Source organism: Parasteatoda tepidariorum, chromosome 3 (genome assembly GCF_982258835.1).
Source record: "Parasteatoda tepidariorum strain Cologne lab strain chromosome 3, Ptep-v5.0, whole genome shotgun sequence".
NCBI lineage: Eukaryota > Metazoa > Arthropoda > Arachnida > Araneae > Theridiidae > Parasteatoda > Parasteatoda tepidariorum.
The window spans coordinates 21,369,718-21,396,741 of record NC_141757.1 but is presented as its reverse complement, the minus strand read 5'-3'; the positions used below and the strand labels follow the sequence as shown (position 1 = coordinate 21,396,741).

The window sequence follows — 27,024 nt, the reverse complement described above, 5'->3', positions numbered from 1 at the left end:
GTTAAATTATTTCTATTAGAGATCACACTTGTTTCAAAATTCTGATTAAATATAAATCACGATAGAGAGTGATAGTTATTATTTGATATCAAATATCCACTGCATAAAATGCGCTTCAATGAATTAAGTTTTCACAGACACTTATGTCCGTTTGCAATTCTTGGGGTAAGCCTTGGAATTGTTTACTAGATATGCAAAATTTCTAATTTAAATTCCGTGGAAAATTAAATATACGACGGCGATATTTCATTGAAATGAAATATTTCAAATTTTTAATGTTTTCCTTATAGGGGTAAACCTTAGCGTTTAATCTAAAATTTATAATTGTATTGGTAGAGCAGTGGTATCTTAGGTAGTAGAGCTCTCGCCACATAAATGAGGTAAACCGGGTCCGAATCCCAGTGGTGGATAATTCATGCAAATTCCACATCCGACTAGCAACGATCACAGTATCTTAAACTATCCTCAGTAGTAGGTGGATCATGAGTTACAGTCCCCTTGCCGTCAGGATAACCATGGGAGGTTTTCTTCTTCATGTAACGCAAATTCGATTTAGTCATCCGGAAAGTCATCCACTCAGAAAGTCATCCTCGAAAGCTAACTTGTCCTAGTGCTTGCTCCTGAAATTGCTGGATTGGGTTCAAATTTACAAAGCAATGGAGTTGAACATTGATAGTCATAAGCCCAGAGTTGATTGGGGTGATCAACGTCGTTTTCAAAATAAGATAAAATTGTTTCAGGGCCATCCATAACTGATATCACGCTTATGGCAGAGGGAGGGTAGCCTTGAAAGTGTGACAGTTTCTGACTAAGGGGAGGGAATGGTGGAAGTGTGACATTATACATTTTGTTTAAAATAAATGCATTTCAAGCCAGTAAATTAAATACTTTTGTAATTATTTTTTAATACTTAATAGATTTCTTTTATCAAAATAAAAACATACGTAATGATTATTATGGTACACATGGTCTTAACACATGGACATTAAAACACATGGTTTACCTTTGAAAAAAGGGCTCTTTCTCAGCAGACCTGTCACTTAAGTAAATTATCCCGAGCTCTCATACTTAGTTACTCCAGGACTGCATTGCAATCTCTAATGTCAACCTCCAGACCTTTGTCCTTTAATGTCGGAGACTGCTACAAAGCTTATCTGTGTTTGAAAAAGACATCGATTTACAATGGGTCCCGGGATGTAGTGGAATCATAGCCAATGAGATTGCCGATTCACTGGACAATGAGAGTGCCTTGACTCTAAAAACATCTTCTTCCAGCATATCTTTTGGATAATTAAAATGATTAGTCAAAAAAACATGTCTGAGGAGTTCAAAAAAAGCCTAACTCTTAGCAGTAAAATGCGTTACGGACTAGTCTGTCTCACTTGGTTTCATCTATCAGAATATATCAATCAAAATGGTCTCTGAACAAATTACCTCAACCTCGTTTAGAATTTTTTCTATATTGTCTTGGTATCTTGTGCAAGGCCTGTTTTCTTCCTTTTCATCCTCTCCATTTTTTCCCTTTTGATTAATGCTTTTCTTTATATTTCGTTTGGACCAGTATATCTGTATTATACATCTAAGTCTCCATATCTGTATATAGACGACATCACAGATAGCAGCGTATAACGATGACGACCTCTAACTGAAGCTCTTCTTTCAGTCCAGAGGGTGAGAGTAGTGATCCAACACTTCTTCAAACAAGCTGACTATCGAGGTCGGGTGATCACCTTTAGCTGAGAAACACGACTCACTGCAGTGATGATCGGCAGTTTTAAGAATATGTCATCGCCGTCTCTATATACAGAGATTTTGTTTATTTTATAACAGTCGTTGAACAGCCGACCCAAATTTGGTTTTACGACTACTATTGTTCAACTACGTAGCTTTGTCATTCTGAACCCAATCCAGAAGACAAGTGAACTCCTGGATCAAGTATTGGAAGAAATTTGCCTTCGTGGAGGACGTTTTGATGAAACTGACCGGCCTTTCCGTTACATGGAGAGGAAGACGACGAGAACATTCCACGGTTAGCCCGACTGCAAAGGGACTCTAACCCATAATCCGTCTACCACTGAGGATATTTCACGTCAGCACTGTGGTCGGAGCAAGCCGGATGCGGAATTCGTATCCACCAGCCATCTCTGGGATTCGAACTTGGTTCACCTCATTGGAAGGCGAACGCTGTATACTCTGAACCATCGCGGCTCAGAGATTTTATTAAACACTGTTGCAAAAATCGTTTAGAGGAGATAGAACACATCATTTGCGTCACCTCTCAACCGGAATTATCAATGGACGCCGCTAGGTGGTGCTTTGATTCCTTAGTGGAAACTACACTGCATCAATCAGCTGTGCGTGGGTGCTTCTAGGTGCCCTCACATCCACCTGATTTATTGAGCCTTGATATCTTTCTGTGAAAAGCTCTCAAAGCTATCATAAACCAGAAGCCTGTCGAGTCTAGAATGGATCTCTCTGCAATTTCCGCAGTGAGGCCTTGTCTGGCTATCAATGCTCCATCTGTGTTGATCGTGAATAGTGTCTGAGGATAAAAACACCTAACATCTCATGCAATACTATACACAGTATTCATGGAGTACGCCATTTGTACGCATGATGTTCAATTATTGTTTTTAATTTATTCCTATCTTGTGTCTTTTCAGATTTTTTTTTAAAATCTCTGCTTACTTACACCTTTGACCAGTGATTGTGGTCATGCCCTTGTTGCGTTGTACCCTACTTCCCCTTAAAATTTGTTGCAACATTTTTCAGAATCCCAAGATCTATTTCATATGAAGCCCCTTTGAAAAAAAATAGTGCGTGAAGTCCCTCCGCTCGGAAGAAGTTAAACGTCGTAACCTGCGACGTTAATTGTAGAAGAATCAGCAGTCGCCGAAGGATCACTAGTTCTATTCAACGACTCTTTTTCCTGCTCTGCTCGCTTCCATGCTCCGTAATAACGCTAATATTGTGCATTTTTCCCTCGTAGACCTCTTGAACCAGTGGAAGTGCTTGTGGTTGCCTCATCGTCTTGCCCTGGAAAATGTATTTGTATTAATAATGTATGTGAATGCGTCATAACGTAATTTCAAAAGAAAAAACCTAAAAATCAATTGATATTCACAAGAGACGTACCTTGACATAACCTTAAATCCGTCGCATTGTCCGTCGGATTGTTTTCACTCATTTTTTACAATTGTTATCCACTAAATTTGAAAATAAAAAATACTATCCTATTAAATTATATGTGTGTCAAATCAAACTAAAATAATATTTATAGAACAACAATACTTTTATTATTTTTATGCTGGTGAGAACCAAAACAATATTGAAATGAATGAGGGAAAACTGGATCCTACCACGTGATTTCCCGGCCAAAAAATGTAGCGTTAAACGTTTAACGCAACCTTGTTGGAAGTCGTATAAGAAGTATAACTTCAAAAACAACTTTTAGACCACTCTTTTGTGTTTGCAGACGCAGATGTTTCAAGTAATTTAAATTATTTTTGTAAGAATTTTGAACACATTTTCACATTTTTTAATTCTAAACGAAGGCCATTGTGCAGAATCAAAAAGTTTTAACCCAAAATAAGCCTTATAATGAGTTGCTTGAAAAATAACTTCGTTTTTTTAAAAATGAAAATGAGAAAATTTTACAGTGGGATAAATATTTAATTGAATTATATACTGTCCATTCTTGTCTAAAACCTTTTGCCATCTTTCTTGCACATGATTCCACGCTCAACAAAGTTTCGTTCTTTGCAGACAAAAATCTAATCCACGTGATTTTTTGCCCTTCTTTACTCTATGATCTCATTGCGTTTGTCCTATTTTTTCCGCATTTTGTTTTATTTTATAACCGACGTTGAACAGCATACTCAATTTTTGGCTTACGGCTACTAATGTCAACTCGGTAGCCTTGTAATTCTCAACCCAATTCTGAAGACAAGTGAACTCCTGGATCAAGTATTGGGAGAAATTTGCCTTCGAGGAGGACTTTTTGATGGAATTAACCCACATTTGCTTTACTTGGGCAGTAAAATCACGAAAACCTCCCACGGTTAGCCAGGCGGAAAGGGGACTCTAACCCATGATCCGTCTATCATTGGGGATATTTTACGTCTGAGCTATGGCTAGTGTGTCTCGGGTGTGGAATTCGTTTCAACCAGCCATCGCTGGGATTCGAACCCAGTTCACCTCATTTTAAGGAGAACTCTCTATCCCCTGTGTCAGGTTATGCTCTTTAAAAATGGATCATTTTCTTAACGTTTGAGAAACAAATTATAGACGTCAACTAGAGGGCATAAATTTCGTTCCGTAAGAACATGAGGATCCCGTATGCCTTGAGATTAAACATAGGCATTTCAAACGATTATGAGTTGTCGAATTCGATTAACTTATTCTTTTAACGATCTCACGAGTTTGCATCAATTATTGTCACTAGTGTGTCTTCATCAGCTTCAACTGGCCTTTCAGATGGCGCATCTTCAACATCAAGATTGTCGGCTCGAAATTTGGCGAATCAGTTTTGGCACTGACGTACTGGGAATATATTTTCTCCATGCACATCAGATATTATTTTTTTCTGCTAGATCAGCATTTTTACCCTTCCGATAGGAAAGAAGTAAAATAAGTCGAAAATTCTTTTTTATTTCCCATATTTGAAATGGCCCCAATCAAAAAATACTGCATAGAATCAATCGAACTTTTCTTCAAGCAAACCTTGCTAAATCAGCTGTCAAAATATATAATGATTAAGAGGCTAAAGTGTGAAGTTTTCTGTGAAAAAACGAAATTACTTTCGCATCAACTTAATAGCGAAAATCGTATTTTTCTGTATGTAAGTACATATTGTACAAACCTTTAAAGCTATACAAACTTTTAAAGGTTTGTACCTTTATTGTACAAACCTTCAGTGTTTATTTTGTTGTACATATTTCAGAACATTGTGCATTCAACTCCAAGATTCTTTATTATTTGTCGTCCTTATACTCTTTATAATAATTGATCCTAATGAATGCTTATGATAAATTTAAACCCTTTTCTCTTTCCATATCACCGTAATGAAATCAACTCTTCACAAAGCACCCCTTCAAACACCCCCTTGCACCCCTTATCACTCAGTATGCTTGGCTGAAGTCATAATAAATTTTAAACTCCCTATTCGTTACAGTTACGTGCACTTTTGCGTGCTGTTATAATGATTTTAGTATTTATCTTACGGAAATACTGTGGATGCTTTGCTGGTTTCCGCAAAAGATTTGGAAAGATGGAGGGGGGGATATGATGGGGTGGGAAATGCTAGTCTACCCTGGTGCCCCCTCGTTCACCTGTATCAGCAGAATGTGGGAAATATGCTTATTTGATAATTTATCCGAATACCTTTAGCGTAAAATGCTTAACGTAAAGAGAAATTTCTACATTTTGTCGTCTGCTGGAATATTTGCACGCATTACTCTCGATACCGGAGGTTTAAAAAAAAAAAGCAAACGATTTTTTTTACGCAGACGACTTCATTTCGTATTCTTTTTTGTTTTGTTTCGAAAGCGAGAGATAAAAACAAAATTTGCGGAAGTAGAAATGAAAAATGTGCTAAAAGAGAAACAAATTTTTTTTACCGTGTGTTTGTAAACCGTAACATTTTTTAACCTCGAGGTTTAAAGTTTTAATCAGAAACATTTTTGAAAAAGAATCTCGTACAATGATATTTAAAAGTGGGTAGGGTCAAACAGCATTGAAACACATTTCTACAGAGTAAATTTTTTCCCTTTTTTTTTCATCCTCTTCTGAACTTTATTATCATCGTTATTAATTTTTATTCCCGGTTCAACAGGGAAAAAAAAATTCTAAAAGGGAAAAAGATTTCATTTAAAACTGGAATACTACGATGGAAAAGTATAAAGTATTTCTAAATTATATTTTTGTTTTTAAATGGAAATGATGTTACAGATCTAGAGTCCTGATCGTTTTTAATTACTGAAAAACATTTTTTTTTTGGGCTGAAGCGCGTTTTTAGCGACTTTTAATTAAAACGAAAATACAATCTTTTTTAATTTGTTTCATTTCTTTTTTACTTTAAATTAATAGAAGAGACTTTTTTTTTTCCTGACCTTATCAAAATGCTAAAGTCATTTATTTTGTTGTTAATCTTTTAAATTACGAGCTGTGTCTGTAATTTTTATGATCAAAGTAATGTAAGAAGTTTTTTTTAGTACTCATTAAAGTATTTTCGTAAAAATTTCGTTACTTTCAAGCCTTCTCAAATATCAAAACGTATTAAAATAAATATAAAAAAATTCTAATTGTTAAGCTGGAATTAGTGCAGTAATGAGTTTCTATATTTGCGTGCGTTCCCAATGCGTTGCGTTTTAATTTTAAATGCGTAATAAAAACAAAAATCATTTTCATAATTTTGGGAAAAGAAAAATGTATTCGTTTGGAGACATATTTTTTTGAATAATTCGAAAGAACAGTATCTTTATTCTGAATATTTTCTTCGATAAAAATGACTTAATTGATTGGAAAAAAAAAAACTTAAAATTTGTTTACATTTGATAATTGAGATTCCAACATTATAAAGATTATCTTTCTGGCATTTAAACTAAGACGTTAGATTCAAATGCATTTACTAGACGTTTATTGTTTAAAAAAAATTTATAAATGTAAATTGAAAAAAAGAATACTCTTTTCAACTAATATTTTTATGTCATTATTTTATTATTGTTATTTTTTTGTAAATATATTTATTCATTTAGAATTTTGTTATATTATTATTGTTATTTTTCCTTTTAAATGTAAATACTGAGTATTTTTTTATTTTTTATTATCTGACAAAGTAACTTTTTTTTTCTTGCAATCGAAAAATTTAATGTCTTTCACAATTCTCAAGAGTTAACTTTTTTTTGTACCTTCTTAAGGAAGGTTCTTAATCCAAGTGCTCCAGAAATCAAATAAGTTCTGGAATTTTTAATACAGAAAAAGTACCTAATCCAAATGTTTTTACATTTTTGTATTTGCGCCTGGATTTTGTTTAATCTTTTTCGTACTTTTAAATTTTTTTTTCTGTTTAGAACTCTTTTTGAAATTTTAAAGGCATTATTTTCTTTCGAGAATTTTTTTAATTTTAATTCTACATTTCAGAAATTTTTCACCTCAGGGTCATTTTTCTTTTAATGAATTTTAAATATTTTTGTTTTACTCTATTTATTTATATCAGTGAGGGTTTCAATACAAATTTAACATCTATTATTTAGAACAAATTTTAAAGAAAGTAGCTTCTCAGAGATTCCCTTAATATGCGCATTTTAACACAATTATGTTTCATTTGTAAATATGGGAAAGAAACAAAGTTTTCGAGAAAATGTTTGCCTTATTATCAGGAGACTTAGAAATCAAGAACTGCCAGAAAAAAATATGTTTTATATACAAAGGGAATTTTTATTGATTTTTCGTCAAAAAAGTGACCTTTAGTAATAGCAATATCTAACTATTTTAAGCTCTTTTTGTTGTCAAAATTGTTCTTAATCTTTTAAAATATGCTGAAAAGAACCAAAAAAAATGAAAATAAAAAAACCATTATGGCAAATTTTATCGAAAAAGGAAAAAAAATTGCATTTGATTTTAAGCTCTTTTTGTTGTCAAAATTGTTTTTAATCTTTTAAAATATACTAAAAGAACCAAAAAAATTAAAATAAAAAAAAAGTATTACAGCAAAATTTTATCAAAAAATGAAAAAAAAAATTGCCAAAAAAGTTTATTAAATATGCATATGACTGGAAATGTACCGTACTCCAAAAAATGCTTTAATTCTCCAAGTGCGCATTTCTGCAATTTTTCTTTTAATTTCTAAAGTTTAATTTAAAAAAATAATAAATTGTATTTTTATGTCACATATAGCTTAAATTAAAAGTATAAAATAAAAGTACTAAAAATCGATTCTGAAAAATTTTATTCCATTATTATTTCCTCAGACAAATAATGTTAAAAAAGTTTAAAAAGGAACTGAAGTTTCTAAAAAAAATTTTTTTCTTTATTAGAAAATGATTATGGGTTATGGAAAAAAAAACTTCTACTCATAAAAAAATGGTTATAAAAATGTATATTCTTATTCAGGGCTCGCATTAAGAATTTCAAATTATTAGCCAATAAATTAGCCAAATATCAAATGTATTAGCATTCGTTCGAAAGTCTTCGCCAAATGCAAATCTTAACAATTTCTTATGAATAATTTTTTTCCATAGAAAACTATTTTATGGCAGCTTGTTTCAGGCTTATATTATTTGGGCGCAATTCTAATTGGTTATACGGCGCATCTACCGTAAATTACTGTAAGCGAATAAAAAATACTGATTTGTTTAGAAAAATTCATTTTGACGCAAATTTAATTTCATTCCTCAAAACACTATTGTAATCACCATATTTATGATTTTATCGCATTTATCAAGGTGACAAATGCTTAGAGCGGGTCCTGCTAATTTAATAATAATAAAAGCTTCAGAAAAGTACATTCTTCTTTTTTCTTTTAAGCTAAATAATTCAGCTTAAAAAAAGAAATTTTAAGACTATTTTTGAAAACACTACAATCTTTATAAAAAAAATTTATTTTGCAGAAATTGTTTGTTAGTCGTACGAATAATAACTTTATTTGAACTTCGCAATTAAATTTTTAAGAAATACATTAATGATGATTTTTTTTCATAATTTAATATTAAAATCATTTAATATTAAAATCATATAATGTTAAAATCATTTAATATTAAAATCACTTAATATTGAAATCCTTTAATATTAAAATCATTTAACATTGAAATCATTTAATATTAAAATCATTTAATATTAAAATCCTTTAATATTAAAATCATTTACTATTTAATCATTTAACATTAAAATAATTTAATATTAAAATCATTTACTATTTAATCATTTAATATTAAAATCTTTCAATACTAAAATCATTTAATATTAAAATCATTCAATATTAAAATCATTCAATATTAAAATCATTCAATATTAAATCATTTAATATTGAAATCATTTAATATTAAAAAAAGTTAATATTAAAATCATTTAATATTAAAATCATTTAAAATTAAAATTATTTAATATCAAAATCTATCAAGTATCAACTCATAATTTGATATTAAAATCTTTTTATATTGTCATAATTTAGTATAAAAAGGGTAAAGAATAATTTTGGCATAAAGAAGAAAAAAAACGGAGAAACAAAATTTAATATACGTACGACAATCGTTTTCTAGCAGTTATTTTGTAACAGCTATGTGATAACAGGTATTTATTACTCTTTCAAAAAGTGAGATAAGATACGTGTTAATGTATAACAGTGTTAAATGGTGATAAAAAGAAGAAGAAAAAATACGCATGAGAGAGAAAGATGTAGCATTAATGTGATGGGACTGATAAAGAAGTGCTAATTTCAAAGCAAGGTAAGTTGGTTAACACTTTGAAACAAGGTAGAAAAGTAGGACAACTCGGAAAACGTGAGTAAAATATAATTACACACAGTGTAGATTACTTAAACTACAGAAAACAACCGGGAATTTTTAAAAAGTGGAACTCATAAAAAATGCCCAGAGACAATCTTAAAATTTTTCTTCGTTCTCTTTAGAATAGAACTTTTTTTTTCTTTTCAAATTAGGCTATTTTTGTAATGAGAATATAATAAAATTTAACATAATTTTTACATTGAGTCATTATTGTATTTTTAATTATTAATTTTCAGATAAAAAGGAAGTGGTGAAAGGTAAACGATATGCATTGAAAGTAAGAAATATAAAAAAATTTATTCATCCAGATTTAATTTATTCATTTGAGTTTAATTATTTATTTATATGTTTTGTATCATTCATATCTTTTAATTTGATTTACAGAAAAAAAAATTGTTATTTAAATGAAGGCACGTATAATGTGCTGATGAATGTAAGTTAAATTCTACATTTAACCCTTTGTCGCAAATGGGACTATGGTACAACGGGGTTTCCTTTATATATTTTTTTTCTGACGTTATAGTTACAAGGAAAAGTAAATTTGGGTATTTTTTAATTATAAAAACAGTCTTATAGTTACTAAAAAATTCTATTAGATTATCTAAATTATATTTGTAGTAAAATATAAAATCCAAAAAAAGTAGTTCGAATTTTTTGTTTCACATTCATATTCAAATATTTATCAATGATTAATTTTGTGAATTAAGGAAGTTTCAATGATTAATAATCGTTTCTCTCAGATCCAAATAACCGTAAATAAGTAAAAATTTGAAAAAATATGGTTTGGAAGTTAGCCGTGTTTGGAATAATTTAACTTTTAGGCAGAAAAAGACACATGTGTTTCATGTTGTATTTCATAACCATAAATTATTCAAATATAATATTTTTCACTTATTTTGACATAGATTAATACAAAATAATGAAGAAAGCATGAAAAATTTATTTAATAAAAATTCTACGTCAAAGGGTTAAAAAATATTTAGCATTTACTTTCGGATTTTTCAAAAACTGCAGTGATTAATAATTTTTATTTTAAATGCATGTTGTTGTTTGTTTTGTTGAAAATATTCAAATTACCCAGAATTATTTCAGCACTTTCTCTCAAAAGTATAATATTACTTCCTTCAAAGTTGTACAAAAACCAGTTCGTTGCGCGAGTGCTTTTTTCTTCTTTTTTTTTAAAAAAAAAATGTCAAATTTTTTTATTTTTTATAAATGAGTTTTGAATTGAGAAGAAACAAAAATCCTCAACCTACATGTTGTATAGTTTGAAGCGATGTATTGCAAGTGCAAATAATAATAAAAAACTACATAAAAATAAATGGAATGCTGAAAAATGATGTAGTAAAATATTCTGCGCTCTTTAATTTGCGATGTTATAACAAGGAGTGTTATATAATAACAGTTGTTCAATCTTGTTTAGGTATCGATAATATTATAATTATTTATTTGAAAAACATATGTTTCTAGGCTTTATCCACATTCGGAACAAAACAAAAAAAATTAATAATTATGAACTTAATACCGTGAGTTAGAATTTTTTACTCTTTTTCAAAGCAATAAAAAACTTTGAAGCTATTAACGAACCTTTCAGTACAATAATTACTTTTTTCAAATAGACAGGACTTCAACGAAGGGAAGAAAAAAAATTGATCAAGCTTTAAAAAAATAAATAAAATAAAATACGAAACTAAATTACCATTATCCGTGTAATAATATCACGCCAATGGGGTATATTAACCTAGAACATTGTCTCTAAAGCTGCTAAGTTAACATACCGAAGAAAAATAAAAAGACACCGGCATAATAATCACTGCCGAAATTTTTACCTGCACAGTTATCAATTTGGCTACTGTATTCCTCGCCAAACCTGTCAATAAAATTCGATGCTCAGACATTAATATTTTCTTTAATGTCTACCACTTGTCAAATACCATGCTGCTAAGCCTAATAGTATTGAGAGAAAAAAAATAATAAGGGTTAAAAAATACAAGCTAATGTGTGCCAATGGTTTTAACACCAAACGTTGAAATACTTTTTTTTTTTAAAGATTTTTTTCCCAACAGCCAATCTGTAATATATATTAGAAGTTTTCAAATTGATAGTGATCTAGTCCAACAGCAGCTCTTGATATGTAGAGGAACCTGTAATTTGAAAAAAAACCGCCAACTTTTTTTTCTTCCTTTTTTTTGACAAGTTGTAGATTAGACAAGATTTCGCCGTTGATACAGCTCCTTATCGGCGAAGCTTCCGCGGATAATTACTACAAAAGCGTTAAAAAAAAATTTTTTTTTATTGTTATCCCCCCCCCCTATCTCATTAACTTGTATATTATATGTTTGTACTCTTTTTAATGTTAAAGGCTTTACAGATGTTATTTGTTACTTTTTATCTTCCATTGTTTTAAACCACATTTTACACATCACCGAATTTTTTTCTTCTTTTCCATGAGAAATAGAAAAAAAAAGTTTCAGGCAAAAAGTTGATAAAATGTTCACAGCTTTTAATATATTGCATAACATTTAATATTATAATTAGATTTTTTTGTGCATATTTGTAAGCATGGTCCCTCTTTATATTTGTTTCTAAAAGTGTCCTATAATATCATATAATTTTTTTTCGAAATATATTTGATACATAATTTTTCTAAGTGTTCATTTCTTTTAAATTTTTCAATACTTTTTAATAATTAGTGCCTTTTTGTTAGAGATTGAAAAAGTGCTTGATAACCTCACATTATTTTTTTAACATACATTTGACTGAAACTGTTTCTAAGTATTCATTGCTTTTAGAGTTTGTTTTTTTTTAAAATACTAGCACGTATCATGTGGTCAGTTGATACTGTTCATTTAAAAAAAAAATTGTATCAAGTTTTATCTTAGCTTAATATAAATTAATTTTTCAACGTAATTAAAAGTTCATTTCTTTTAAGCTTTATCAATGTCAGCAGCTGTCAAGTGTCCAGTTAATAATAATGTTTTTTATTTTAACAATCTGTTATTACTGTCCCTTTTTAGGGGCGACTCTTAAAACTACATCATAACTTCACCAAAATGATTATTTTTTTCAGCAAGTGCCAATTTCCTTTATACTTTATCAATGACAACACGTATCAAGTGTTCAGATACTAGTATTTTTTTTTAAATCCATTTGTATCCGCAGTCCTCTTTTAGGGACGGTTCTAATGTCTCTTATAACCAAATATTATTTATCATACTAAATTTTTGACATAAATTGTTTTTAAGTTTACACTTCTTATAAATTTGGTCATTTTGTTTTATTCTTTTCTGTTTTACGAACAGTTTTTAAAAGTAGTTGATAGAGTCCATTTATTTTTTCGACTTGAATTTGAGACAGAATGTTTTGAAATATTCATTTCTTTTATATTTTTCATGACAGCACTTACCAAGTGTTGAATTCATGTTTCTTAAAATACTGCACCCTCGAGTTCTTTTTTAAGGAAAGCTCTAAGAATGTTTCATAATCTCATAATAAGTTATTTTTTTCAATGTAAATTCTGCGTAAAATATTTTAAGTAAACTTTTCCTTCAAACATTATCAACACTAGCATGCATCAAATCTTCAATTAATAATGTTTATTTTTTAAAATTCATATGTGAATCCTGCCCCGTTTCAGGGATATTCCAAAAAATACCCAATAACCTGATATAATTTTTTGCAATGAATTTTACGAAAAATGCTTTTAAATGTAATAATTCTTTGAGATGTTATCAATGACATCACATTTCAGAAGTTAAATTAAAAGTGTTGCCTCTCTCTCCGACTGAATTTCGTAACTTAAAATATCGTCTGCACTTATTAATTAGCATATTTAAAGTCCCCCCCCTCGAACTATTGAAATAGTCCCAGAGTGTGAAGATACGATAATTAGATCAAAAGTTATTTAGTTTTTTTTTTCGGTACACTGTACTAAAATTTTTATTAGCTCTCCATTGGATATTAAATGCTATGAATAAAAAAAAATTGCCCCACTTTAATATTCAGGTAGGTAACTTCGCGCGTATTTCACATGTTTGTAGTCTTGTCTTTTTAGGTCTTAATTTTTCTTTCTTTCTTTTTACATTTTATTCAACCAAATTATGAAAGCAACCAATAATCTAAAACAAACAATAATATAAAACAATAATATAAAACAAACAATAATCCAAATTACTGAAGTTTTCTGCCTAAATTATTGAAATGATCAACAATGATTAAAGCATAGTATAAAAATAGTATTCGAAGAAGTTTCTGTCATTTTCCTCATCTATTTTTTAAATTATTCTTTAGCATCCTATGGGTATGATATTATTGCATAGTAGCTTCTGATTATTAATGCTCGAATGTTGGTCTCATTTCTATGTTGAACCTTTTACATACTTTTTAAATTTCTATAATTTTCATAATTGAAATTCAGTTTTCCATACTTTTAAATTGAAAAGAAAATATTATACACAAATTAAAATTATTTTTTTATTTTAAAGTATGAATGAAAAGTACAAAATTTTAAATACTCTTTCATCTGTGTTTATAAAAATAAAGAGGAACTGATTTTGAAAACAAATATTGTATAATAATTTTTCGTATTTTTAAAGTATTTAACCACCCTAAAATCTAGCTGATTTTTTGATAAAAGAGTTGAACATGAGATTTCACAGTTTTACTTTGTGTTTAAGGCACTCTCAATGCAATTTATTAATAATAAATTTTGTACAGGAAAAATAATCACCGCTCAAAGAGCAAATATTGAATTCCAGCGAGAAGTTGATCACTTTCTTTCATTAACATTTGCTCCGTTAACTTTGTTGAGATATAGTTTCGTTAAATCTTAAAAATTTCATTAACTACATTACTACAATTACAAAAGTTACCTTTGCAAATACTTGAAACAGAAAGATATAAATATTTTAAACTGGGTTGTTTCATTTTAATATATTTTTAGCTAAATTTTACTGACAGTTTGAATTATATTTCAGTTTGAAGTACCTCTACGGCAGTTTTACTTCTAAGTAAGAAAATTTTCCAAAATAAAACAAAAAGGTTTTACTTGCTTATTTTTTTCCTTCTGAATTTAAAAAGATCTATGACCTACAATGAATTGTTATGCCGTTATTTTTACGAGTTAAAAATTTCCCTTAAAGAAGAATAAAGCAAACAGACTACATAAGCAAAATTTTTATTCCATATTATGTTAACAAAGAAAGACACAGTTATTAAATAAAGTACTTACATGGAGAAATAAATTCTGGTACTGTATGGTAATGGCATTTCTGGTAAAAAAAAAAAAAAACCCTTAATTCTGGTTAATAAAACCAATATACACTGCTGAAAAAAATTAGGGGAGCACATGGCTCCCCTAATTTTTTTGAGCAGTGTACATATGTTATTTGAACCATTCATTTGGTAATTTTTCCGTTTATATGGTAAAGGTTTAACGGAAATTATGGTTTTCTCAGAGTACATAGACATATTGGAAATTTGTAATAGTAATTTTATAATTTGAAAATGTAAAAGATAATCATAATCATATATATATATTTGAATTGATCTCTACGTAAAAGAAATAAATAAGAAGTTTAAATATCTTGGAAAAGGAATAAAAAATGTATTTTTAACTGAATTCACGTGCATTGTAATAGTTTTATTGCTTTAACTCATTTGAAAGACAATATATGACATCGAAACTTGATACATTCGTTATTAAATTTAGGAAGTAGAAATGAAAGTACATTTTGTATTAATTTTTAAAAATGAATTTAATGCTTGGAAAAAATTTTGAAAATCAAGATTTCATTCTCATATCTCAGATTTACTTGAATCGAAATTAAGCCCCAACAATTTTTGAAGAATATAAAAAAATTAGAAAAGTGAAGTCGAAGGAATTAATTTTTAATTATTAATTTTATAAGCTCCATATAAGCAAAAACTTTGAGGGGAAAAAATAAGCAAATAAAAACAGGATTGAAAAATCCAAAAGTATTAAAACAGCAGAAACTGTATTTTTTAAAAATGTCCTACTTATGTCATTTAAAAAAAATAGAGAAAAGCATTTTAATATCAATTTAAAAAAAATCTTTTTCAATCTATTTTGAAAAAAAAAAGCTTCCATTTATTGTGAAAAGATAATAAATAAGAGAAAAATATATTATCAACTTATAATTAAAATAGTGATGAAAATAATTTTTAAAATAGATGAACCACTCAAAAGACAACACTGTTAAGTCATTTTGTAATATTTCCGGATTTTTTAAAGTTTATGATGAAATCAAAAATTTTATAATTGTTGTTAAATTTATTCATTGCTTCGTTATGTCCAAGCTTTTTCGAAGATAATGAGAAGATAAATTTCGAAAAATGGGCGTTGATACGAAGAATAATTGTGAAAATTATGTTAATTGTTTAAATGTACAATGTCTTTAACTAACTCATAAAATATATGCTATTGTCATAATATAATATCATTAAATATATGCTATTGTCATAAAAAATAATGTCATTTAATATATGCTATTGTCATAAAATATGTGCTATTTAAAATAAAAATCAAAAAATAAATAATACTTCTTTTTTTAATGAGTAACTGTATTCCTTGTTGTTCACCCCATTTTTGCCTTTTTTCATTATTCGATATAAATATTTACAGATAATTTCGTTGTAAAACAGGAAAAACAAGGTATTTGGTAATAGCCACCCTTAACATATAGTTTCAAAACCTTTTTTTAAAGAATGAAGTAAAAAAAATCACATGAATGGTCATAAATTAATCTTTTAACAAGGAAATCAAATCTATTGAATGACTACTGAGGAAGGCAGGTCTGAAAACATTATGGAAACAAAAGTCAGCTGAACTGCAATGATTGGAAACGCCTCCACGTTTCATCTGGCAATCAAACTGGTTTTTATAAATCACCTTTCTCAGTAACAATTTTGATAGCATTTTTATTTCTTCGCGTAAAAGCCAATTCAAATCTTCAAATGTGTACACTTTTTTGCATCATTTTTGGCAAGGATTCTGAAAATATAAATTACTGTAATTACTGCATATATGATAAAATTTTACTAAAATACTATCTTATTTTATGATAAAGATTATAGTAAGATATATAGTATGATCAGTATAAAGATCAGTATAAAATATAAGGAGTATAAAGGTTATAGTGGATCATGGTGTAGAAAACTAAGTTGTATTAAATGTAGATATATTTTTTCTGAAAAAAAGAGAAAAAATACACTTAATATTTTAAATGACATTTCACATCATAAAGTTTTTTTAAGTATGCAGATTTTACGTTAGATGATGATAAACTTTAGAGGAAAATCTTTGAGTTAGAGTTTGAATTTCGAAAGTTGAAGTCATAAATTTAGTATGACGAAGCAGATTCAATAAATGAAACGCTTGTTTCAAAATATTTTTCTATAGCTTACTTTCTGTTTAAAAACAACTGGTCCCAATTTCTTCATATATTTTTTTAATTAAATAAACAAACAACATTTTGTGTATACAACTAGAACAATCATTTTGGTTTAACTTGTTTCTCTGATCAGTTTCCTCTTGATTTTCTTACAATTGTAACAGATGAATACAATTGTAACCTTGGATCACACCTAGAACTCCCCCTGGTGAGCCGAAAAAGATAGTTCGAAAAGAGTTGTAAGACAGTATAAACATACCGTGATACACTGCTCTAAACTTTTCTTAATGGTTAATGCTTTGTGTTAAATGTAAATTTTTAACAATAGTGTAATTCGTGATCTAATTAAACAGCAAAATTACTCCGCTTTCCTCAATTATTTATTAGAAAACTGGTGCCCGACAAAGTTCATCTGTTACACAATTTAAATATATATATAAAATACTATTATGTTTTTACAATTACATATGTATATTATATAAGAATTTGCTCTAACAGATGATAAGATTTACTATATCATATTTTTTTTAACTTTTTTATAAATTGAGTTGCGACTTTGGTAAAAATTCGGAAATCCGCGAAAGAAAAATTTCGAAATTACGAGCCTCACACAAGAATGATAACTTTTCGACGAATGCTTTCGATTGGTACGATTTCGTCGTGAATTCGCGAAGTTTTTCGATCAATTTATTCGGTGGTTATAACATAGAATTCCTACATAATTTTTTAAATTCTGATATTTTTAATCCGGAACGATAACAACTCATGAATCTCGAATCGCTCATACCTGTCGATTTTCGACCACGTTCTTTCGATTTTGCATCGGTTTCTTTACAACTTTTTCTCATGAAACCGACTACCTGAGTTATATTTGTTTCATAATTTCTTAACTTATCTATATGTATAGCATTCACTGACCAAAAACACCTCGAAACGTGCCAATTTATTAATTACCTGTATTTCGCAATCTCCTCGTACATTTAACAATAGTGATACGTCTGGAGTGGTGGCGGTGACTATGGTTACGAGGATCAACTATTTCAAGTAGGGGTATTGAGTCATTAAGACAGGTTTTGACTCTGGTCAGCGAAAGAAAGGGAATCGAGGAAGAAAAGAAAGAAGCTCTTCTCTTTAAAATACACTATTTCTTGTTTCCACAGCAGCAGACGATCTTAAACATCTTGACTAGGGGAGTTCTTTTTGGGGGCAAACTATATACCAGCTGTACATTAGGGCCAAGTAAAATGCACTTTATTAGGTAAGCAACCATGTTGTACCAACAGCTCTAGACTTTTACATAAACTAATTTCAGATACTATTGTCTTAAATATATTCTTAAGTAGTACAAAAAGAAGTTGAGTGAAAGATCGTAGCAGGTTATTTATTTCTTACGCTCCGTAGTTTGCACCTATTCCTTATATAACCCTATAAAAAAGAAAGCAATTCATGGTTTCCTGCAAAGTGTCTAATTGATAGTTCTGGTCAGGGCCAGATTTACATATAAACGACAAAAGAAAATTCTCTGGGAACATCATTTTATAAAGGAAAACCCTCATCCCATTTGTGTTATTAGTTTCTGTTGATTTTTTTTTTTTAGTAATCTTCTTTAATGAATGTATTAAACGAACTTTTCAACCGAATGTAGGGAAATTATTATTAAGTTCTAATAGGAAAATAAGTAACAAAACAAATTAGAGAACGAAACCAATATTCTTTTATGCCTAGTCCCGTTAAAAGTTTTATGACGCCTCTAGCCATGCTATCTTGAATTTTTGGTTAAATTTTTAATTTGCGTCTTTTTTTTTCGCGTGTGCGTGTGTTTAACAAACTTTTGATAATCTAATCTAGCATTATTTGACAGCACAATATCGTTCAAAGACGATTAAAGGGTTGCTTTATTAGACGAAGAGAAATGATGCTAGATAATTTTTAGGACTTGTATAGATACTTTCTCAAATCATGCGATTTAAGAATTTAAGTAAGTCATTTTACTTTGATAACCGTCGTTGAAAAGCCAACCCAATTTAGGGTTACTAATGTCCCACCTCCCAGCCTTGCAATTTTGAACCCAATCCAGAAGACAAGAGAACTCCTGAATCAAATATTGGGAGAAATTTGCCTTCGTGGAATACTTTTTAGATGGAACTAACCTGCATTTGTGTCACATGGAGAGGAAAACCATAAAAATCTTCCAAGTTTAGTCTCACGGCAAGGGACTCGAACTCGTGATTCGTATACCACTGAGGATATTTTGCGTCATCACTGTGGTCGGTGAAAGCCGGATGCGGTCGATTTCGTATCGACCAGCCATCGGTGGGATTCGAACCCTGTTCACCTCATTGGAAGGCGAACGCTCTATCCTTTGAACCATCGAGGCTCGGAGTAAATCATTTGAGATTTGACTCCTTTTGAGGCTTTTTGGAATTTTTAAAATTTAATTTCGAATTAAGTTTAAATTTATGAAAAACAATTTAGATAGCGCAATTACGTAGGTTTTCATCAAAAATCTAAAAACAGACAAATGTAGAGTACTAAATTACCTTTCAAAAAATGCTGATTTCTGAATTGTATTGATAAGATTTTATCAGAAAAAGCTGAATAAATAATCTGAAACAACTGCACACCTTATATCGCAAATTTTGATTGGATGATAACTTAGTATTTTACAAGTTCCTGCAAATTAGAGCACATATCCTCCATCAGTTTATTTGTGGAAAAAATAGGAATAAAATCATGTTTAGGATTCTTCCCTCCGCATCTCCACCCTTTCGACAGTTGAGTTTGGTTAAAAATTGAAATAATCATGGTTAAAAGCACCGGTAAAAATAAACACCGGATGAAAAAGCACGGCAAAAAGCACCGAGAAAAAGAGCACAGGAAAAAAAAGTTCCAGACAAATTACTTTTGGGAACAAATTTTTGCTGCATTTATACTAATATTTGATCTTGCCTAGTTAAGGTATGAAGATTTAAAATCTGAAGCTAGTTTTGCACCTAAAGCTGCAAATTTTTTTTCTATAAAAATAACACTTTTAACCTGTTTTTTTTGGCCAAAATGTTCACATTTAAAATCACTAAATATACTAGAGGGTCGTTTAAATGTTGCGAGCAATTTCTAGTGGAATCGAAGCACGTCATCAGAATTAATATTGCATAGGAACCCATGCCGGGAAAAGTCGTCATACGCCACTAGGAGTGCATCCATGTTATGGCCTGTTCAAAACCACCAGAAGAATAATGGAGAATCACTCTTTGTGGTACATAACGACATTTTCGGATATGGGTTTCTAAGCTGTTTTAATCCTGATGATGTGCTTTAATTTCCTTAAAAGGCTTAAGGCAGCATTTACGTGGCCTCCTGTCATATATATCGCTGTTATAATAGATCTAAAATGTCCCTTAAAAAAAAAGAAGAAAAAAACTGTAGCTTGGTGAGGGAATTTGAAATTAGCTTCACAGTCTTATACAACAGAAAAAAGAATCCCTCCCCCAGTACTATTATTTAAATTAAACGTTCCATCTCATTCGGACCTTTAAACCTAAACTGACATTTAATAATTTTTCGTACCTAATTAGATGGATTTAATGACTTAGATCAAGTTTATTTGAAGTTGAATTAAAAGACGTTTTGATACTTTATATGTTTTTAATTCAATTATATTCTGTATAATAGTATTACAATAAATAATGTATCAATTAAATCAAATAATAATCTCTCAGATAAGTTAAAAATATTAACAAACATTTTGTGTATTTCTAAAAAAATAACTAGTTTAGAAAAACATTGTTTGTACGTCATTATTACATCCTATTACAATTAGTGCAATTATTGAAATTTAAAACGGAGTTTAAAAACTACCAAATAGTACTAATCATTCTGATAAATAGTATAAAGTAGGAAAAATTCTTTCATCCCTAATTAATATAAATTTTTTAAAAATATCTAATTTCATTCGGGTAAATACTTAATTAAATTAAATTTTGACTCAACGGCTCGAATTGAATCGGTTTTAAATTGATATAATTAATAACGAGGGGCTTTTTTTCTAGCGATTTCCTTCAATGCTTTTTACCAGTGTTTTTTTTTTTTCCGGTCAACCGAATGGCCTCTTAAGATTTCTGAATTAAGAAATAAATAAACAGATAAGAATGTGCGCAAACGCAGTAAAAATAAAAAAACTTCATAGCTGGATCTAATGACTCAAAAAAATACATTACCTATAAGCCAATGGGAAAGGAAAGTATACCAGACTTATCAACGCAGAATAAAAGCAAAAACAAAAAGATTCGCATTTAATACCAACAACATGCCGTAGTTCACATCACACGTGCAAAAATGTGACAATTCTGTCATTGGGCTTGTTTTCTTGGTACCCAGGTATGCAACTCGACAATAAATTGACGCGAATCACTGTTAACCGCCGATAGAAATGTGCTGAGGAGGCGCGAAGACAGGCTTTACCTTTCGCGGCAAGCACTGCCGCAATCAGCCCCCCGCCGATCGACCAGGTGTCCGCAGGGGCCCCACACCGCGATTGCTACAAACCACTGCATCAACCTTAACTCGCAAGTTTCGCTTTTTTTTTTCTATTTCTGTTTTACTTCTCACCTTTTTGAGAACGTTTTTTGGTCTGTCGGCGAGTTCAATCGTCTGAAACGTGCGGGGGTGTGCGAAAACGGAGGTTATGTTTGGAAGTTAATAACTCGAGAGACAGTTCGTCAATCAGTTGAGGTTTTTCTTTTCGGATTTCGAACATCATAAATGTTAGTTTGCTTTTTTTTTTTTTTTGAGGAATTAGAAATTTAGTACTTGTTTTTCTTCCTGAAAATCAAACGTTGTTTGATTAATGAATTATATTCGATTCGAATGATTTTAAAAAAAAAATTGAAGCATGAAAGATTAAAAATGATGAACAACCGAATAAAATGATTTTTCCTTCAGATTAATATTGAAGTGTAAATGAAAATTCTTTCCAAAAAGGATTTATTATTCTATACCTAAACTTTGGTAGTAAATTCATAACTGCACTGTCAGAATTTTTAAAATTATGGTAATATAACTTGCCAGAGTCTGTCCTTCTGATTAATCGTAAAGTTTATGGTTTGGAACATTACCTTTACGGTTTTATAACACTTTACAACTGGTGCGGTTAAAAAAAACCGTGAATACAAAGCTGAACTGTTTAGTAACCATTTTCGACAAGCTTAGCTTCTAAACCATAAAAATAAAATTTCAACGGCCATTGGAGCTATGTGGGTATTGCTCCATTGATGCACGAATGATAGTTTCGTATTTTACTTTCTGGATAGAGTCTAGATAGTTTCGTGTTTCGTAATAGTTTAGAGTCACTGATTAAAGAGTGCAGGACAATAAAAACTCTTCGTGAACTGATGGAATGGAAGATATATTGTGGTGTTAAAGCTGGGATTCGAACTCCTGTTTAACCGATCATAAGACTGACCGATTAGCGCTCTCAGCTACAGTATATACTCAACTGGTAGGACAAAATGGCTTCATAAGGTCTACAAACAATCAATAAACCTTTTTCCTCACAATTAACGTCTGAATATAATCTTTTTACGGTTATTTGACTGTTTTGGTTGAATATGGTGAAATAACAAGTAAATAAATTGCTATTTAACCGTATTTATTGAGAAATTTCTAACAGTGTATGCCATAAGCGGCAAAGAATATTTGGAAAATTTGAGGCAATAACTTAATCGTCGATAATTACTACCCATGTATTTTTCTGATTTATGGTTGATTTATGATATGGTTGTGTATCTACTACTTATGTATTTTCCTACTCATCAATCGTCTTTAATATTCTATATTTGCATTTATATAGAATATTCAATAGTATTCTATAACTTAATTGTCGCAAATCACTCAGAATGTATTTTCTATCGCGTGGAAAAAATTTGCTGAATTAACTCCGTGAAGAAACACCTATCGTAATAAGAGCGATTAAATTGTAAATTTAGCTAACGCTTTTGAAATTAAAAATAAAGCTTTAATTTCTTTATATAGTTAGAAAAAATGGCTCACATGGAAGCAAGCATTATTATTTCAATATTGTTAATCATTCAAGTGCACTGAGAGTATGGGAATTTAAAAAATTTCCTGCGAAATGGGTGGATAAAATAAACTGAACTCAGGGAGTGCCCGTATTATTTTATTCACGCGTTCAGTTTACAACTTGAGCATTGCAGTAAAATAATATGGATATTGTGTCACAAAGAAGAATTTGAATTTAATTTTAATTTTTAAATTATAGTTCGCAAAGTCAAAATTTTTGATGGTTTTCCATTGATAGACCAACATAACCTTGATGGCAACCATCAACAATTCCATCATGAACCATTATATTTCTGATGGTAACCAACATAAGTAACCATCACCCCAAATATCGGAATTCGTACTAATTTATGATGGTCCGACATAGGAAAAGAAACTTATTTTGGTGGTTTGTTCATATTCAACCATCAGAAATTTCCTTTATAGTTTCTTGAAATCAAACGTTGGAACCATCATGAACAACCATCATTCCAATATAGGAATTCGGACTAATTCATGATGGGATAACATAAAGAAATTGTTTTGAATGCATATTCCTGCTGAACCAACAATAATTATTATTAAACCATCATAGAAATGTATAGTTGGAACCATCATGGATCACCATGAGAACCAAAGTGATCTTGATGGTTAACCATCGTAGTATGAAAGTAGCATTTTCCATCATGGAGTGATGGAAATTTGTTGGCATATCAAAAACCATGAACGCATAATGGAAAATGTTAGACCATCAAATGATGTTGGATCATCATGTATTACACTGAAACCAACATTAACCATGAAAATGTTTTGATGAGACCATCAAAGATTTTGACTTGGGCTTAGTTTATCAGACATAAGTTATGCAATTCGTGCATGGCATAGAATATGAATAGTATATATACTGGTATATGCCACCTATATACTATTCATATTCCTGTAGTGGCATATGCCACTATAAATATTGTAATAGCATGTATGGAAGTATTAATCCACAGTACATTATAATATAATCGTAAAATGTTTAGTAGCAATTTTTAAGAAGTACAATAACGCAATTAGTAATCATGTAGCATTATTATATCACATTATAAAGATGTCTAAGTTCAGTTCATATTGTATATTATAGTTTCAGCGCATTGGTGTTGCTTAATATAAAACACTTGCATTTACATTAAACATTCGAGTTCATTCTAAACACCATGAGAAAATACATACAAGATGAATTAATTCGAATGCAGATTTAAAACAGATGCTGCAGACCTATTGGCATTTCTCAAAAGACCAGAGACTTACATTTGAAGGCTAGCTTTATTTATTTTTGCACTAAGACTTCCAAATTGAGTTAACTAAACATCCGCACACTGCTACGTCATTCGAAATTGAAGCATCGTCCCTATTAAACGCAAATTATCATATTGTTCGAATAGCTTCAGTACCCACCAAATGGCGCAATTCAGCAACGAACTTCATTCGTCATATTCGAAAACAGACTCGAATCTTGGGTCAGTCTACCATAAATCATTCGAACATCTGCGTAACCCCTCTATACACAATCTAAAGCTGATTTGTGAGTAGGTGTCAAAGGCTCAGGAGAGACCAGAGAAGGTGCCCAATATGGTGGAGGCACCATTTTCATTCGATTGGAAAGGAATGGTCCCCAGAGATGAATTTTGCTAGGTTTCCGGAGACACTGCAGACGCACAACCAATCTTGTTCGGCGGCGCACAGAAGAGGCAATATAATCCCTTTGTATGATGCAAATGTGTTCTAGAAGGTTTTGGTCGAAGGGATCGTGCTAGAGGACTTCTCATTTGAATATGGGATAATTGTGAAGGGGTGGTTATGGGTGCGCAATTAATTGAACAGAAAATTTAATGAAAAGGGGGTGCCAGTCTTTCCTTCGCTCCAGAGAATTGCGTGAAACTTCCAGGGTTCACCCAAAGTTTGTGAGGAAATAAATCTCGAACCAGATTTGATATAAAAAGTTCATTTCCATTTGAATTAGAATATTATAAAGATTAGTAAAAGAATGCTCACAATTTTGTATTAAGGAACTCCGGCTATATAAGTTAAAGAAATTTTTTTTCCCCAAGTTTATAAATTGAGCAATTTTTAATAGACAAAGATCTTTCAGCTATATATATATATATATATATATATATATATATATATATATATATATATATATATATATATATATATATATATATATATATATATATATATATATATATATATATATATATATATATATATATATATATATATATATATATATTGAACAAGAACTTTTATATGCGCTTTTGAGATTGAAATTTAGTTTTAAAAAATATTCAACTATTTAAGTTTCTGCTACATTTATATGTGATGTAATAGTTACAAATTGATATAAATTGAATTGAAATTTCCTTAAAAATTAAACTTGATGTATAAGTACATACTTTTAGAGTATCCAGCTTTTAAAATAACATGAAACTGGAAATTACTGAAATGACCACGCTCTGAAAAATATTTAAATCAACATGTTCAGTAACATTTTGAAAAAATTTGGATGTACATGTTAAGTTTACGTTTAGAAAACACTAAAAAAAAATATTTGTGGTTGTATGAAGGAATTAAATAATTCATTCCTCCAAAATTTTTAAATAAGCTAGTTTCCAAGCGGAAAAAGATGTTTTCTATTCAGTTTGCTGATTTTCTCGATTTCCCTATATTCAAATTGAAATTTTTTTTCGACTAACATCTTCAGCAATGAAATTACTAGCTTATGTAAGCTGACTATTGAAAATTTCCAAAATTGGATAAGTATAGATCTCTGTTTTACCCTTAACTTAATTAGGAACAATTAAATTTCACTCCATTATTAATTAGTACATCTTCAACAAAGAGATTTCTGTCCTACGTAAGCTGACTGTTCTAAAAGCTAAAAGTTTCCGAAGATGGAAAAGTACTGATCTTGAATTTCTCCTTAATTTAATTTGAAACAATAGATTTTCCCTCAATTATTAGTGTATTTTCGCCAACGGAATTATTATCTTGCTAAAGCTGACTGATGAAAATTTCCAGAGATGGAAAAGTACAGATCTTCAGTTACCCCTCATTTTAATTAGAACCATTTAATTTTCCCTCAATTATTAGTTAGTATATCTTCAACCACGAAATTATTATCTCATGTAGGTTGACAATTGGAAAGTACAAAAGATGGAAAAGTATAGATCTTTAGTTTTCGTTTAATTTAATTAGGAATAATTATCCTTCCCTCACTTATTAATTAGTATATCTTCAACCGCGAAATTATTATCTCATGTAGGTTGACTATTGGAAAGTACAAAATATGGAAAAGTATAGATCTTTAGTTTTCCTTTAATTTAATTAGGAATAATTATCTTTCCCTCAATTATTAATTAGTATATCTTCAACCACGAAATTATTATCTCATGTAGGTTGACTATTGGAAAGTACAAAAGATGGAAAAGTATAGATCTTTAGTTTTCCTTTAATTTAATTAGGAATAATTATCTTTCCCTCAGTTATTAATTAGTATATCTTTAACAAAGAAATTACAATCTAACGTAAGCTGACTGTCAAAAATTTCCTAAGGTAAAAAGTATAGACCTTATGTTTCCTCCCAATTTAATAAGGAACTATTTAAAGTGAGGTAAGTTGTTAAAAATTATTTCTTAACGAAGGATGTCATCTGAGCAGCAATTCTGATTACTTATCTAATAAGTTCTGGTTATTATAACTATAAAAAAATTTTTCAGTTATTAGAAAATCTGTTCCTTCTTTCATGGTGGCCTATACAAAATTACAGCAAACGGTTTAGAAACAACCAGCTGCTTAAAGAAATCATCTGCTCCATCATCATCAAAAAAATTCTGCAGCCTGGTTCAATTCCCCTTCCTTTTTAATTTGAACAACGGAATGCCTTTGTTTTATTTATATTTTTTCGAATCTTAATTTTGATAAAAAACTATCCTGTCCTTTCCGAAGAATCAATCAACCGAAAAATAGAATCAAGCGTTTATTGGCATAGATTATGAAATAGT

General features: G+C 29.9%; 1 long non-coding RNA gene across 1 annotated transcript in view; it reads right to left on the bottom strand.

Moving 5' to 3' along the window:
- Positions 1-14,666: 14,666 nt before the first annotated feature.
- Positions 14,667-27,024, bottom strand: part of LOC139424941 (uncharacterized) — a 46,571-nt gene continuing 34,213 nt past the window's right edge. Inside the window, exon 4 of the long non-coding RNA XR_011636083.2 lies at positions 14,667-16,515. This is a non-coding gene — a long non-coding RNA (uncharacterized LOC139424941). The remainder of the gene's footprint in view (positions 16,516-27,024) is intronic.